We start from the raw sequence: 6000 nt of genomic DNA, 5'->3' as shown, positions 1-6000 counted from the left end.
AAATGAACTGGAGAAAGAAAAGGCAAACCACTCCAATATCTTTGTCCAAAAACACCCAAATGGGGTCACAAAGAGTTGAACGTGACTGAAAATTGACCCAACAACAATCTGCTATAGCAACATCTGTTTAATGTTTACATATGTGTGTATATATATACGTATACATATATATATATACACACTAATGCTTATAGTTGAGTTATATATCGTATAAGAGCCTATCGATAATATTGTTATAGCTAGCTAGCTTTGCTTGACCTTGTCTAATGACTCCCTCTATCATCCATGATGATAATAGGGCTCAGAGGAGACACGTGTATCATTTCTTCACATCTGAATGTATCTAAGTTATCCTTGTCAGTCCCTTGTGGTTATTTATACATGTTTACTTTTTATGTTTCTCTTAACTCTTATTGTAACTTTAAAGTTTCCATTCAGCTCTGCTCTTTTCATCAAAAATAAAGATCCATTTTTTTCCCTTATAAGATTATACTCAGTTTCTCTGGGTAAAATATTTTTGATCTATGTTCTTTGCCTTCTGGAATATAGTATTCTAAGCTATCTACTTCTTTATAGTGGTAGCTGCTAAATCATTTGTGATACTGACTGTGGCTCTTTGATACTTTATAATTATTTTCTCTGGCTATTTGCAATATGTTTTCTTTGATCTGGAAGTTATGGATTTTGACTATCATGTTCCTGGGAATTTACACTTGGGAATCTCTAACCAGTGGATTCTTTCTATTACCACTTCACCCTACGATCCTAGAAGATTTCAGCAGTTTTTAAGATTTCTTGAAATAGGATGTCTAAGATCTTTTTGGTCATGGCATTCAGGTAGCCCATTAAGTCTTAAAACGTTTTCTCCTCAATCTGATTTTTAGGTCAGTGGAGGGTTTTTGTTTGTTTTGTTTGCTATGAGATTGTTTACATTGTCTCCTATTTTTCAGTCTTTTGACTTCGTTGAAATATTTCTTGATGTCTCATGGAGTCATTGAGTTCTATATTGTCCATTTTAATTTTTTTATTTCTTGTTTTCATTAGTACAGTAGGTTGGTCACTTGGGATGCCAGAAAAATCAACCTTGCTGTTTTAAAGCACTAATATTTGTTGTTTATCTTATATAATTACAGCTTGACCTAGCTGATTTATTAAGGAATTACAAAAAAAAAATCAGCCCAGGAAAGGAATGCAATCAGGCTTTTGTCTAAGCACAGGATATGTTTTTATGCTTCTCTGTATGTAAAGATGTGACTCTAGACTGGTAGAGAAAATGTTGACCTTGATATGATGCTGAGTACCTGCATAAGGTATGGAACTAGATCCAGAGCTTCTTGGGGAGAGAGGAGGAGAGGAACGGGGATGAAAGAGAAGGAAAGGAAACATGCATTTATTAAGTACCTATTATGTACCAGGCACTGTGTTAAGTACTTTTAGTGAAAACAAAATGAATCAATAGTGTGATACTCCAATGAATCTGTCAATCTCACTAAATTTGCATATTACCTCTGATGAGGCAGATTGTGACCTATCCATGCCTTTCCATAGTGTGCTTAGCCTCCCAAAAGTGGGCCAAAAGACATACACCAAAATGTGTCGAACAATCCCCTTACTTTCTTCTTATATTGAGAGAGTACCAACTGTACTTTCAAACTGTCCACCTGTCATTTCTTACTTTCACCATGAGAGGGCCATCTCCAGGTTTCCTTATCCATATCTGGCCACTGGACCCAGATGGCTCTGGAGGAGAAAGTGAGGCTGGTGACTTTACACAGCCCTCTGTCACTCAAATCCAATTCAGTTGTGAGTCATGGCATCGTCTTCCTGATGTCATGGTATCGTCTTCCTGATGTCATGGTCCTCCTCAAGGACGAAGGACAAAACAAACAAACAAAAAACAACACACCATGATATCATTCCATTTTTTTTCTTTCACCTCACACATTTCCTTGGTATTACTGGTTACATCTGTTCTTTAATCTTTTTCATTGATTATATATGCGGCAATCTGCTCATTCCCCTCAGTCTCTCCATTATTCCCTGTGTACTATTCCTTTTCAATTCTTTGGAGATTTTTTTTTATTCCTCTTCTCATAGCCATACATTAACACATTAATAGAATTTTAGTTTAAAAAAATTAGATTTTTCGACAGTTCATAACTCCCAAGTGGAAAATACTTCTTGATTTACAAAACTCCATAACCAAACTCCCACATTTGTTTCTAAAACAAATTTGATGGATTTACTCATTTCTACTCAATATAACTTTTCATTTGCCAAGACATTGGCAACTATTTGATTACAATACTGCCTAGAAACCACTGTCATTAAAAACATTTGACAAACAACTTTCACTTTACCAATGAACTTCCCATGAAAGCAAATAAAAAATGTTCAACCCAAGGTTTACTTTAGTACTATAAATACAGCATTTTCAATCTATTTTAAGTTTAATGTTTAAATATTTCCAAATTTATAGGACCAAAGTTTAAGAAGACTGCCTATCATGTTTAGCCAACAAGAAAGTATTGTTAACATTAGCTTCTGATTAACATTACCGGAAATCATAACAGAATCACAGGATCAAAGGTAGGAAAACACCTCAGAAGCCATCTAAGCCAATTCATATCTGAATAAGAAACCCCTGTACATCTAGTTGTCAAGCAACCTTTCCTTGAAGACATCTAGTAAGGGAGACCTCATTAACATAAGACTATCCATTTTACTTCTGTAGTTTTTTTTTTTTCTGATTTCAAGCCTAAATTTGTATCCAATCATTGGTCTTAGTTCTACCCTCTCTGATCAATAAGAATTTGTCTAATCCCCTTCTATATTATAAGGTCTTCAAATATTTGAAGATAATGTCCATTAAAAGACTTTCAAGGCAACTCATAACATTTTTGGAAAGCACTGATCATTAGGAAACTTTCCTTTGACTTGAGCCCAAATATGCCCACTACAATTTCCACCCATTACTACTCATTCTGCGGGCAGGGGATAACTCTAATCCGTCTTCTGCTTGACAGCTCTTCAAATATTTGAAGAGAGCTGTCAATCTTCTTTCCCTCTCCTCTTCCATTTTGAATTGATTCTTCCATGGTATGGTTTTAAATCTCTTCACCATCCTGGTCATTTTCCTCCGGATATGCTTCAGCTTATGATACCCAAGAACAAACAGAATATTCCCTGTGAAAATTCTGACCAAGGCTAAGGACTATCACATCTCCCTTATTCTGAACATTATGCTTCAGTTAAAGCAGATTAAAATCGCAATATTTTTAATATAATTACCATGTTGTACTATTGACTCATATTAAGCTCCACTAACTCCCGCATGTTCCCCCTGCTACCTCTGCCCCCAGTAATTTCTACATGAATGATCACTTAGCCCCATTTTTCCCTATCCTATACTGGTGCTGCTAGTTTTGTAAATTAACATGTAAGACATTAGATTGAGTGCTATTGCATTTCATTTAATTGAAAACTATTCAGCCAATTATACTGCCCTGTGGAGACCTTCTAGAACTTAAATCTATTGTCCAGTGTGTTCATTACTCCTCCACGCTTTGTAAACTTTGCAAATAGCTATAAACGAGCACTTCTGGTCCATTCAAAGGCTGGCCTTAAAGTGGCATGTGCTACAAAGGTATACTGGAAACCACACTGCACTGGAATCCAACTACCTCAGTTTGGAGGAAGTGTGGTGCAGCAGCAAGTCTCTGGAGTTAGAGTCAAAAACCTGGGTTCAAATTCTAGTTACCTGTAAGACCATGAATAAAATCACATCAATCCTCTGGGCTTCCATTTCCTTATCCATAAAATGAAAGAATGAGACCAAATCACCTCTAAGATTCTATTCACCTCTGGATTTATGAGTACAAGATCCACCATTTAAGAAAATGTGTAACCTTGGGTGCTACACTTAATGATCCAAATCCAATGGCCTTCTTTCAGTCCTCATCTTTTTTGGCCATTCTGGAGCCTCTGACACCATTAGTAACCCTTTTCTCCTTGATCATCTCTCTACTCTATTTATGACACTGCTCTTCCCTGGCTCATCTGTTGCCTGTTCCCTCCTCAGTCTCCTTTGCTAGATATTTATCCAAATTATACCTACTAGTCATGGATATCCTGCGAGGCTCTGCCCTGGGTTCTCTTCCCTTCTTCCTTTATACTATTTCATTTCATGTTGTCATCAGCCTTCAAGGATTCAATTATCATCTCTATGTTAATGATTCTCAGAATAATTTATACAGCTCTAACCTTCTTTCTGATCTCCAATCTCACATCACTAATTGCCTGTTGGACATCTCAGATTGGATGTCCTATAGTCATGTTAAACTCAACAGGTTAAAAACAGAATTCATTATGTTTCCACCAAACCCTATCCTCTTTTGAACCTCTATATTTCTGTTGAGAACACCAGCACCCTCCCAATTACCCAGGCTTGCAGCCTAGGTTTCATTCTTAATTCCTCACTCTCCATGTCCAATTTGTTACCAAGTCCTATAAATTCTGCTCTTGCAACATTTCTTCTATGTGTGTCCTCTCTTCTCACACTGCCATCATCCTGGTGTAGGCCCTCATCAGAACTCCATGCTCCAAACTCATCTGACATGCCTCTCTCCTTATACCTTCTCCTTCTCAAACTCTCATTCCACTTGTATAAGTTTATCTCAATTATTCCATTAATACACAGTAGGCTATAAAAGGCTTAGCAGGAAAGTATTTTGATTTGTCTTCTATCAAAATGAGCAGTCTGGTTGTGAAGGCTAATGCAAAAAAAAGAGTTCGGGGATTTATTTTAAAGGCTGTGTTAAAACCAACTAGACTTAGAACCTAGCAGAACCTCCTGAAAAACTCAAATAACAACTCAAAAGAAACTGACCTAAGGAAAAACCAAGAGGATAAAGAAGGCTTATTTCCATATTATAACACAGTTAAATGGATGAGAGAGCCTATCCACAAATATATGTGTGTGTATATACACATATACATATATATATACACACACATATAGATAGATAGATAGATAGATAGATATAAGCAATTACCAGGGAGAAATTAAGTAAAGGATGTCACCAAAGAAATATATAATATACTCACACACATATATAATGTATACATGTATGTATACATGCATGTAAATATATTATATACTCATATATAATGTATATGTATATATACACATATATGTGTGTGTATACACACACACACACACACACACATATATAATGTACACATGGATATAGATACATATTCTAGGTCTAATTGGTCCCAATACAGCTTTTTAAATAAATCCAAAAACTTTTTTAAAAAAACTTTTTACTTTAACCTTCCTACCAAACCCTGCTCATTCTGATAGAAGATAAATCAAAATGCTTCCCTACATCCTAATGTATATTCAAGTGATAAGATTGTTCCTTCCAAGTCTAATGGGGATAAATTTACTCAGCTGGAATGAGAGTTTTGATGTTGAGAAGCTATGGGGAGAGAGGGCACATCAGGTCAATTTGGAGTATGGAGTACTAGGAAAAAGAAGGCTTATGTGGATAATTGTGAACAGGGAGAAAATACAGTCAGAGCTGTCTGGACCTGGCAGAAGGTAGAAAAGGTAAATCAGAGGATAATGAAACCAACATTCCTTCCTTTGAAGTTTTGCCCAGGGTTAGGCCAGATTGTATTACTGTCTCACCAAAGTCCCTGGTTAACAGAGAGTTCCAGCTGATAGAGGACCAGACAAGAAGGTTAACTAGATTTTCCATACATACATAGTCATCTGTAGAGAGTTGGCTCTAATTAATAGGAGCATTTACTGGTGGGTTGGTTTTAAAAATGAATCTATCATGCATGTGGCCTTTATCTTGATCAGGACAACACTTCATTGCTGGGACAAACTGTGCCATGTAGATTTGCATGATTTCTGGGGGGCATGTGCGTTGGAAACATGCACTGTTTGAACTAGTCTTGTTGAATCCAAGCAAGGCAGTTTTCCAGATC

The sequence above is a fragment of the Trichosurus vulpecula genome, chromosome 1 (assembly GCF_011100635.1).
Source record: "Trichosurus vulpecula isolate mTriVul1 chromosome 1, mTriVul1.pri, whole genome shotgun sequence".
Lineage (NCBI taxonomy): Eukaryota > Metazoa > Chordata > Mammalia > Diprotodontia > Phalangeridae > Trichosurus > Trichosurus vulpecula.
The sequence above is the reverse complement of the archived record's forward strand: the minus strand, read 5'-3'. Positions refer to the sequence as shown.